The following is a 12,417-nucleotide window of genomic DNA, read 5'->3' as shown; positions in this document are numbered from 1 at the left end:
ACTTCCTGACTGATGTCTTGAGATGTTGCTTCAATACATCCACATAATTTCCCTCATCATGATGCCATCGATTTTGTGAAGTGCACCAGTCCATCCTGCAGCAAAGCACCCCCACAACATGATGCTGCCACCCCGTGCTTCACGGTTGGGATGGTGTTCTTCGGCTTGCAAGCCCTCCCCCTTTTTCCTCCAAACATAACAATGGTCATTATGGCCAAACATTTCTATTTTTGTTTCATCAGACCAGAGGACATTTCTCCAAAAAGTATGATCTTTGTCCCCATGTGCAGTTTCAAACCATAGTCTGGCTTTTTTTATGGCAGTTTTGGAGCAGTGGCTTCTTCCTTGCTGAGTGGCCTTTAAGGTTATGTCGATATAGGACTCGTTTTATTGTGGATATAGATACTTTTGTACCTGTTTCCTCCAACATCTTCACAAGATCCTTTGTTGTTGTTCTGGGATTGTTTGCACTTTTCGCACCAAAGTATGTTCATCTCTAGGAGACAGAATGCGTCTCCTTCCTGAGCGATATGACGGCTGCGTGGTCCCATGGTGTTTATACTTGCATACTATTGTTTGTACAGATGAACGTGGTACCTTCAGGTATTTGTAAATTGCTCCCAAGGATGAACCAGACTTGTTGAGGTCTACAAAAAAAATTCTGAGGTCTTGGCTGATTTCTTTTGATTTTCCCATGATGTCAAGCAAAGAGGCACTGAGTTTGAAGGTAGGCCTTGAAATACATCCACAGGTACACCTCCAATTGACTCAAATGATGTCAATTAGCCTATCAGAAGCTTCTAAAGCCATCACATAATTTTCTGGAATTTTACAAGCTGTTTAAAGGCACAGTCACGAGCAGTGTTGGTGCAATGATTGAATAACATCTATGTGCAACTTCTGACCCACTGGAATTGTGATACAGTGAATTAATTATAAGTGAAATATTCTGTCTGTAAACAATTGTTGGAAAAATGACTTTTGTCATGTCATGCACAAAGTAGATGTATTAACTGATTTGCCAAAACTCTAGTTTGTTAACAATACATTTGTGGAGTGGTTGAAAAACACGTTTTAATGACTCCAACCTTAGTGTATGTAAACTTACAACTTCAACTGTACCTAAGTATCATACATATATGATGTCAATGATGCCAAAATCATAATAATATTCATTCAATACAATGTTGACATATGACATTTTGATAATAATAATGGTGGTAGGGAGGTCAAAGGTAATGAATAGGATCATTCTGATGTTGACAACTACCATATTAGGGCTTCATTGGCTGTTGCACTAACCTGTGAGTTTACTTCTGGTCTGGAGAGGGCTTCTTGACCTTTAACTCTGGGCTCTGATGGTAACAGAGCACATGCTTGCTGCTGGGCAACACATCTTTACTGTCTTGCACAATGTCCTCCATAGAGCTCGTCTGGCTTGACATGTCTGGGTGACAAACACATACACACACAAATTACATAAAAGACACCCTCTCAAAGCTGTTGGTGGTGTCAGTAGTCAGAGGGGATGTATTTACTTTAAGTCAGTTTGGCTGTAAAGTGATTAAGGGGGGCCATTCAGAGCCACATTCTTTGATGAGCTCATTCATTCTCAATGCCAGAAAACACACCAAGGTTATGAAAAGATCTATGAAATGTCTATAAAAAAGGTGATCGTACGGAATCAGTTTACACCTACGTATGCAACTGCCCCTTGAGGTTTAATTCACATGTATCAAATGACTGTGTCTAAGGTCCTATTATCCTAAACCTAACATGCTGACCAAACTGGACGCGCGCCTCCGTCCTCGTGCGCACTTCGATTTTGTTCACCCACACCAGAAGCGATCAGGACACACAGGTTGAAATATCAAAACAAACTCTGAACCAATTATATTAATTTGGGGACAAAAAGCATTGAACATATATGGCAATTTAGCTAGCTAGCTTGCTGTTGCTAGCTAATTTGTCCTGGTATATAAACATTGGGTTGTTATTTAACCTGAAATGTACAAGGTCCACTTCTACGACAATTCATCCACAGATAAAACGGTAAACCTAATTTGTTTCTCATCATCTCTCCTCCTTCCTTAAGGCTTCTTTTCTTTGGAGTTGGCAATCAACTTTACAGCATTACTACAACCTACCGGAGTGTGGACCTAAGTTCCTCTTTCAGTCACTCACGTGGGTATATGCTCCTAAAAACCTATGAGGAGATGGCACATGGGTATATGCTCCTAAAAACTAATGAGGAGCATGTTGAGCGTCACAAATAGAACCAATTTCTATTTTAGCACCTGGCCACGCAGACGCTTGCTGACGCCCATGAGCAGTGTTGGTGCAATGATTGAATAACATCTATGTGCAAATGTATTTTGCAACGCTTGCGCACGTGATGCAAGCGGTGTGGTCAGCATGTAATTCCTTACTCCAACCCGGGTCCTAACCCTAATTCTTTACTCCAACCCGGGTCCTAACCCTAATTCTTTACTCCAACCCAGGTCCCCAACCCTAATTCTTTACTCCAACCCGGGTCCTAACCCTAATTCTTTACTCCAACCCGGGTCCTAACCCTAATTCTTTACTCCAACCCGGGTCCTAACCTATTCATTTGCCTGTACTACTGTCTCCTTTGTAGAGTAATTGGCAGGGAACTGTCAGTGTCGTGATGAGTGATGGTCAGAAATGATTTAGGTCAACTGATCTCAAGGAGAGTGACTGGCCATGGTTGATGAACTGAGATGCTGAAAACCTCCCCAGGTTGTAATCACTCTGTTTCCACCTTTAAACCTTTTCCCCCCTCATTCATAGGAGAGCAGGGGTGATAATGTAGTGTCATTTAATGTAGCCTACATACATTATAGAATATACAAGGGGGTCACCTGGGGATGCTGTAGGTTTAGAGGTCTGTCATAGTCTAAAGGACACCTCATCATCCCCACTTCCCTCTCTGCTCCCTCACACTCCTACTCTCCTTCCCTCCCTACCCTTCCCTCTCTCAGCCCTGACACTCTCTCCTTTGTTTCCACTCCATAGGTCTTTGGGTCCTAAATGTACTTCCTGTAAGAGTGTGTCATAGAGTCACATGTAGACATTTACAGAGCACAGAAAAAATGACGGGAAAATTGTAGGCTAGATTTCCTTTTTCCCTCACACTTATCTGTCTGTCATCCTACTCTCTCTTATCAGGCCATAATCAAGAGGAAAATTTAAACCAGGACACTCACAGACGGACATGGGTTAACTAGGGTCAAAACAGCCACATGGGCTTACTCTGGTCTGGTCATGTTCACAGACAAACACAAAAACACAAAAGAAGCACATATGGCGACAGATTTTCATTTGAATATTCTAAAATCAGCAAAAAGTCAGTGTGTGATTACATAGTACACACAAAATTAAAATGTTTATGTGCTGAATAAAAATCTAAAGTTTAATGTGTTTCCATTGCATTTTCAACGTAATAATTTTTGTCAATGTTTTGTCCCAAAAACTGTTGCATTAAATAGCAGTTATGCCTACTCTGGTTTTGGCACATGCACTCTGGACAACAGCTCACAGATACAGTGCAGGTAGGCTAGTCTGCATGATGAGATTAATATGGATAAGAGCGAGAATATTCAAATTTATGAAACGGCAGTCAAGCATTGATCATCATGTCACCAAAATTAGACCCTCAATATTTATTGGAAAGGAACACCAAGCTCATCATCGGGCACTCTCACCACACTGAAGTTCATTGTAACTTGTTTCATCTGTAGCCTAATAAACTGCATGGTTTCCCAAATTGTAGTGGGAGGACCACACACCATATCATCGCGTTGACTCCAAGTTTGCTACGATATGATGAATATTATAATCTGTATTTGCGCATAAAGGCATTTACACCACCATTTCTCGCAAAATGAACTTTACCGACACAAAACGATCCCACCATGTCGAATGAACAAATTACCTGTAAGACTTTACTCGCATGAAAACTGTGGATGGAAATGTGGTTATAAACAGAATATATAGTCAGTTTGAGAATATTGAACAGTGCTAACACACACACACACACACACACACACACACACAGAGAATAGACCGACCCATTGGACAGAGCCACCACAACTAATCCCGATGCTACAGTACAGATGAGAGAACCATGACTGTGTTGCATATCAAAACCGCCTGCTCCATCCCTCTGCTGGGTTTGGACCAGACACAAGGAGGCCCCAGTTCCCCCCGTACAGTAGAGACAGGGGGGTGGCTCTCTCTGACGCAGACAAGGGACCACCTCGCAGGCGGACGTGCTGAACCCCTTGGAAGCAGAGAGGACTACACACAGTGGGTTTATGACTCACTGGTGAGAGCTTTCCAGGCATCCAATACCCCAGGCGGTGGCGTTTCGATCTAAACCACTGTTCTAACATCAGTTCTGTTGCCATGTGGAGTTTATGGAGCAGTAAAAATTAACATGGATAAACTTGGGAGCTCGCAGACATGGACTGGGAGAGCCTGACCTAATATGTCGTCATGGTAATTCATATCATGACCTATGGCATCATGAGCAGTAAAGGGAATGGGTGAAAAATTCAACCCAGTTGAACACCCCACCCAAACTGTTGCTTGTGCTCGTGGTGCTGGAGTGGACCAATAAGAGTGTTGGTCACACTACTGTAACTTAATAGAGCACACATGAATCAGATTTTACCACAGGTAGAAGCTGCTATGTCAGTGTTCCTGAACTGCACAGTGGTTAAGAAGGTGAACTCTGTGGTTAAGAATGCTTCTTGGCACCTCTCTGTGGGTGTCGGCCAAGGCAAAATGACACTTCCACAGACCAATGGGGTGCTTGATTGATTGACACACAATGTCCTTTTATAGTCATACTCCAAATTCCCAATGGACTCCTAGACCCAATCACCTATACCCTTGTGGAGATCTGAAATGATAAGATAGGTACATTCAGATTTTTTCTTAAACCTATTCAACCCTTTCAACTAAAAAAAAAAGTGCATTTATTTGTGAATTGGCATGCGCCATGCTTCCATCTTGGTGGAACAATTGGAAGTGAGAACCAATGGAAGAACACCTATGGAAAAAAAGCTCACGTAATGACAGAGTACCACAGAATCAACATCAACAGTGTGTTTTAGGGAAATTCATTAGTCAAGCCTTGTCATGGTGTCTAAATTACAATGAGTTTCAGTATTTGGCTGCTGTATTCATGGTGGGAAAAAATTGGAATATCAGAATAGAAACACACACACAAACCTCTGATGAGCACGGTGGGTGCCTGAGATGGGTGGAAGCTCTGAGGCAGGTCCTCCTCCTCCTTAATGCTGTCTCCAGCCTTGGATTTGACAGTTACCCCAGTTACCCTACGGAGAGACAGGAGTGAGGGAGAAGAGACAAGGAGAGAGAGGGATCACTCACTGAGGCATCACACTTTATTTGGGGACATCATTGACATCTCTCTCAATAATTAGATCTTTTTTTGACATCTGTTTACCTTTTTCAGACATTAGCAATCGATTAAAATGTAATTAAAATTCTCAACAGATTTTCCTGGTTACACAAGCAACTAAATTAAATACAATTAAATCCAAGACCATGAGGGACAGCAAGAGAGCCAAGCACAAGCAACTAAATTACGTGTAAAATCTACTATTCCGATAGTATCCCGTGTAGAGCTTTCAATATAGTATGGACTGGACTGTCTGCTCAGTTACACGCACGCACGCACGCAGGCAGGCAGGCAGGCAGGCAGGCAGGCAGGCAGGCAGGCAGGCAGGCAGGCAGGCAGGCAGGCAGGCAGGCAGGCAGGTTGGCCTGCTCAATAAATGAGCCACTTGGGTCTCTAACTAACTTCAACAGTAGGGTGGCTGTCTTTCCACTTTGGGTTGACTATGGCTACAGCTCACTCAGAAGCATGATGAAATCATATATAACGTCCATCATTGTAGGTTTTTGTCCATCAAAAGTACAACTCAAGTCAACTACTTTCAGACAAGTTAGTCCCTCAAAAGACACCGATTGTACGTTTTCTTATTTATAGGACAATCATCATGCGGCGGCCTATGTCAGAAACTGACAAGTTGGTAAAGAGACAGGGGTGCCGGGGACATGAAGACAGACAAAACAAAGAACCCGACGGTGTGTTGGAATATGCAGTTGTTGAACCACCAACCGGTGGTTCTCCTGCTCTTCCACCCGCTGTTGGACGTGTCTGATGGTGTCCTGCAGGGCCCTGATCTTGACCTTCTTCTCATTAAGCAGCATGATGAAACGAGAAAACAGGTCTCCCTCCATTGTCTCCATCTCCTGGACATGCTTTTCCAGACTGGGGATCACAGGTGGTATCATCACATTAGTGGTGTGTGTGATGCACGCACACTATTAATGCCACAATGCCATAGAGAGAGAGAGAGAGAGAGAGGGTGAGAGAGAGAGAGACAGAGAGAGAGAGAGAGAGAGAGAGAGAGAGAGAGCGAGAGGGTGAGAGAGAGAGAGAGGGTGAGAGAGAGAGAGAGGGTGAGTGAGAGAGAGAGAGAGAGAGAGAGAGAGAGAGAGAGACTGGAATATACAAGGTTTGAGGTCATCTGCTTTTTGCCTAAAGAGCAGGAGCCAAGACTTCACCAAAGTAATCAGAAATGCAGACATTGTCTTCCTGAAAGAAGAATGGTATAGAGCAGATGGACCCACTGGTTGCCCTCTAGGTTACAGAGAGCTGGTAGTCCCATCCACCAAACAACCAGGTGTGAAACAGGGATGGGACTTAGGGGGTATGCTTATTTGGTATAGATCACACTTAACGCACATTAAATTAATCAAAGCAGGAACATTTTACATTTGGCTAGAAATTAAAAAATAAATAATCTCAAAAGAGAAAAATGTACCTATATCCCCCGACTAGAATCCCCATACTTTAATCAAGACAACTTCTCCAACCTAGAGGGTATTAACTATTTCCAGACACAGGGATAGGGCTGTGGCGGGCACAACATTTTGTCAGCCGGTGATTGACAAGCAAATAACTGACGGTCTCATGGTAATTGACCGTTAATTAACAAACACATTTAGCATCTTCTGGCTTCCACACATATCCTACAAGCCACTGATGGAACATTGGAACGCAGACCTTTGGAACATCTGCATTGTAAAAAGTTGAATAAGTCCATGTAATATAGCCTAAACCTTCACAATAAATCCAATACTTATTTTAGACAGGTCTAAAGAAGCATGATATGAAGAAAATATAGTCTATTTCAGAAGAACAGAATAGCATACTCTTTGGCTATGCCAAATGGTTACGGGATACACTAGTTAATTTGCTTAGAATTCCGTGACATTATTTTATTTGATAGTATGAAGAATACAATTGAACAAAGCTGAATAAAATATAAAAGGATATTTTCTCCAAACGATTTGAGGGAGTGTGCAAATGCGGCTATTATGTGTTTTATTTTAAATAACCTTTATTTTAGAGGTTAACAAAGAAATAGGTACTCCTATATGCTTAATTTAGAGTTATTAATGTAACTTCAGTTATTCCACAAACATTGGGCTATATGTTTTGATTTTTACATTGTAAGGCTGCATGATTTGACACTAATCATGATTTTAAAAAAGTAGCTTGAAAGGCAATAGCTCTGCTTTGTTTTTTTTGTGCAGGCTGTACACACTTGCACAGGCGGTCTCTCATTCACAATTTGACAAGCACTTAATAATGCCTCGAATTTCACGGTGGCATCCACTTTGTGTGGCTGTAATGCCCCCTAAAAAAATCCATGCCTTTTGAGGCCAGTGGCTGTTGTGCTCATGGCCCGGACTGCTGTGCTGTGCCCTTCTCCCTGAGTGCTGCTAGCTCCGAAGCACCTCTCACTCACATGGCTTTCCCTCACGTGATCGGGTCTTCCTCACAGGCTAAAAGTGAAAACAGACACATCAGGGAGGCAACTGCGCCTGTCCTTATCCAATTCGGAGGTGCATATTGAAGATATTCATCAGCCAACAAGATGAGTAGGCCTAACAAACAGCAAAAGCACTAGCCTATGTCAATCTACTATTCCCCATAGTATAAAAGTTGAACTATTCTATTCTGTGCAAGGAATAAATATTCCTAACATAGTCTGTGACAGTTGTGGGATGCAATAGATCCCAAATGAATACAATCACTAGCATCAACAAACCTTTATTATGCAATGTGGCTGACGCAACAGATCAGAATGTTTAGCTTAAAATGTTGATAAACGATAAGGCTATTTCTTCACATTACAAGTGCAGCAATGTGCACATAGCAGTAGGCTACACGTGCGAATGTTCCATTAGCGGAAAAACACCATTATCAGAAGTGACCGCAAATGCGATTATGCATGTAAAGCTTTTATTATAAAGGTGCATTTGTATGGTGAAAATATTCTACAAAGTTGAAACTCGTGTGCTACTTATGTATGCCAGTTAGGCTCTACACTTGCACATGAATGTGCTTAATTTTAAGAAGTTATTTGGCCTATATAGGCCTATGGGCTAGGCTACATGAGGTGTGCAACTATGATTCAAAAAAGTCGCAAAAAAAAGGCATTGTCCAATAATCCAGAGGGCGCGATCAGAGAATTCATGCAATCCGCCTTGAAACTTTCTACAGAGACTGTAAACGAGGTGGCTTTCCACCGAGTACGTAGACTTGGAGCTAGGAATGACAAGACCAAGGGTTCCCCGACCGATCATCGCAAAATTTGAACACTACCAACAAAAGGAGTTGATCAAAAGCAGGGGAAGGGAGTTTAAAGGGACCAAATTTGGTCTCAATGACAAATTTCCAAGGGAGATAAACAAATGTCGCAAGAACCTGTATCCGGTACAGAGGCAACAAAGGGAGAAGGGTAAGCGTGCCGTTCTCATTGTGGACAAACTCTTTATAGATGGACAGCTATTCCGAGACAGCTCCATAACACCATAGCTGTACTAAATTCTACAGGGATTTCAGGTTACGAAAAAAGAAAGTATGGGGACTGTAAAAATATCTGAACACTATGAAGTGAATATGAACACAAATGTACTCAATTACATACTCGCTTACACATACAGACCAAATACTTACACATACACACTAGATCTAACTCTCTTCTCTCACTCTCTTCTCTCTTCTCCTCTATTGTCATGAACTGTTTTATAATTTAATATATTTCTTGTTTGTCTATCTTTTTTATGTCTTTGTCTACATGTTTATATATGTTTACAACAAGAAAGGGGAATATATCAGAATAGGGGAATTGGGGAATAATAACATATTGTACGGAATACATTTGCACTGTAGTGAAGCCGTCTCTATGGTAATGCAAGGTATCTTTCATGATCATGTGAAACGTCAATTGCTGGGATGTGTTTTTCAATGCTGTTAAAGATAATTATGATGCAACTATGATGGTGATACGATATGGATTACAATTATCATCGTGAATATTAAGGCTATACGCACTAGATGTTACACATATAGACACTCAACCATGCAAATTGCCGGAGTTATTATTGATTTGGACAGCACACATTATAGTCTTACTGTTAGATGTCGTACACACTCTCACTACAGCATATCACATCCAATATCATACACATCAACCTACTCAGATTTACAACACACATATCTTGTCTCAATTTTCTAACATTGCTGGCATTGGCTCACAGGCAAACAGGCAAGGAAATAAAACAAATATTGCTGGATTTCTTGAATTCTAAATATCAGACATTTGAAATCTCTAATTGTGGCAATCATAATACCTCTGATGGAAGTAACTTTACAAGCAGTAATTATGGTCAATTTAGACTGAGAATATAGTATCTAGTTATGGTAATGGGTGAAATAAATATCGGCAGTTAAAATTGTAAAGGTTTAGCAGATTATAAAAAAAGAAGATCAGTCTTTACGTGGCTAAAAGAAAAGCAATGTAACATATACAGTTGACAGGAAACTCACTCTACATCCTTAGATAAATTTGTGTGGAAAAAGGAATGGGATGGTGAAGTAATTTTCTCTCATGGACAAAGGAACTCAAAAGGTGTGATGATATTCATTAACAAAAATGTGATCTGAATGTGCAAATAGTCAGGAATGATTCGCAAGGAAGGTGGATATTTTTGAATATGAAAGTGGACGAAAAAGAGACTTGGCTCATTAATCTATATGGTCCAAAGCAGGATGATCCATACTTCTTAGAAAATATTTCTACCAATGTATTGAACTGACAGGCAACAAATGATCAAAACATTATGGTAGGACACTATAACACAGTGTAAAGTACCTGAATGGACGGTACAGGAAATCACAAATATTATGGACACATTAGAAATAGTGGATATTTGGAGACTAAAAAACCCAAACCTAGTGAGATAAAGGAGGAGACTTAATCAAGCTAGTCGTCTTGACTACTTTCTTGTCATTTTCTCTCTTGCGTCAAAGGTTAAAAAAGTTCTAATAGGAGACAGAATGCGATCGGATCATCATCTAATTGGCCTTCACATAACTCTTATAGAATTTCCACGTGGACGGGGATATTGGAAATGTAATCAAAGTTTACTGGAGGACAACTTTATTTTGAACTAAGACAAAACATCCACAGCATTATGGTAAACCCAGGGAGTTCTTTCAGAACAGGGCAGAATGCTTCATGAAACATTGCTTCGACAGTGGAAAAGTAAGTCAGCTAGCAAGGCATTGTAGTCATTTTATAACGGGTGATGATAAGCAGAAATAAGGGAGTACTAACTAACTCTCATAGTAGTTTATATGAGTTTCTCTTTCAAACAATCCGCTGGCCTCGTACACAGTCAATAGCTAACATTCGCCAAAACAAACACGCTACTGATAGTGCAACCGTAGTAACAGTACAGAAGAAGATTAAAAATGATCAGTACATATTACTGTAGAAATTATTGTTGAAAACTAGTATATGTTGGAACTGTTGCTGTTAAAATACAATAATTGTTATTCTTAACTGGAATAAACTCATTGACGAAAGATGCTTTTTGAGGCAAACACACTCACACAGTTCTGGGTTGCTCATCTACAGCAGGAAGCGGTCTCCTGCCTGACTGAGAAAGCAGTGGATGTTCTGGTCCAGTTTGGCACAGCATACAGTTGAAGTCGGAAGTTTACATACACTCTGGTTGGAGTCATTAAAACTCCTTGTTCAACCACTCCACAAATTTCTTGTTAACAAACTAGAGTTTTGGCAATAATTTCTCCAACAACTGTTGACAGACAGATTATTTCACTTATAATTCACTGTATCACAATTCCAGTGGGTCAGAAGTTTACATACACTAAGTTGACTGTGGCTTTAAACAGCTTGGAAAATTCCAGAAAATGATGTCATGAATTTAGAAGCTTCTGGTAGGCTAATTAACATAATTGGAGTCAATTGGAGGTGTGCCTGTGGATGTATTTCAAGGCCTACCTTCAAACTCAGTGTCTCTTTGCTTGACATCATGGGAAAATCAAAAGAAATCACTCAAGACCTCAGAAAAAAATGGTAGACCTCCACAAGTCTGATTCATCCTTGGGAGCAATTTCCAACGCCTGAAGGTACCACGTTCATCTGTACAAACAATAGTACGCAAGAATAAACACCACGGGACCACGCAGCCATCATACCGCTCAGGAAGGAGACGCGTTCTGTCTCTTAGAGATGAACATACTTTGGTGCGAAAGTGCAAATCAATCCCAGAACAACAGCAAAGGACCTTGTGAAGATGCTGGAGGAAACCGGTACAAATGCATCTATATCCACAGTAAAACAAGTCCTATTTCAACATAACCTGAAAGGCTGCTCAGCAAGGAAGAAGCCACTGCTCCAAAACTACCATACAAAAAAGCCAGACTACGGTTTGCAACTGCACATGGGAACAAAGATCGTACTTTTTGGAGAAATGTCCTCTGGTCTGATGAAACAAAAATAGAACGGTTTGGCCGTAATGACCATCGTTATGTTTGGAAGAAAAAAGGGGAGGCTTGCAAGCAGAAGAACACCATCCCAACCATGAAGCACGGGTGTGGCAGCATCATGTTGTGGGGGTGCTTTGCTGCAGGAGGGACTGGTGCACTTCACAAAATAGATGGCATCATGAGGCAGGAAAATGATGTGGATATATTGAAGAAACATCTGAAGACATCCGTCAAGAAGTTAAAGCTTGGTCGCAAATGGACAATGAACCAAAGCATACTTTCAAAGTTGTGGCAAAATGGCTTAAGGACAACAAAGTCAAGGTATTGGAGTGGCCATCACAAAGCCCTGACCTCAATCCTATTGAAGATTTGTGGGCAGAACTGAAAAAGCATGTGCGAGCAAGAAGGCCTACAAGCCTGACTCAGTTACACCAGCTCTGTCAGGTGGAATGGAGCAAAATTCACCCAACTTATTGTGGGAAGCTTGG

General features: G+C 41.1%; 1 pseudogene; it reads right to left on the bottom strand.

The window, feature by feature from the left end:
- Positions 1-1,310: 1,310 nt before the first annotated feature.
- Positions 1,311-12,417, bottom strand: part of LOC110525103 — a 54,033-nt pseudogene continuing 42,926 nt past the window's right edge.

The sequence above is a fragment of the Oncorhynchus mykiss genome, chromosome 6, assembly GCF_013265735.2.
Source record: "Oncorhynchus mykiss isolate Arlee chromosome 6, USDA_OmykA_1.1, whole genome shotgun sequence".
NCBI classification, from domain to species: Eukaryota; Metazoa; Chordata; class Actinopteri; order Salmoniformes; family Salmonidae; genus Oncorhynchus; species Oncorhynchus mykiss.
This window is presented reverse-complemented; position numbering and strand designations above follow the sequence as displayed.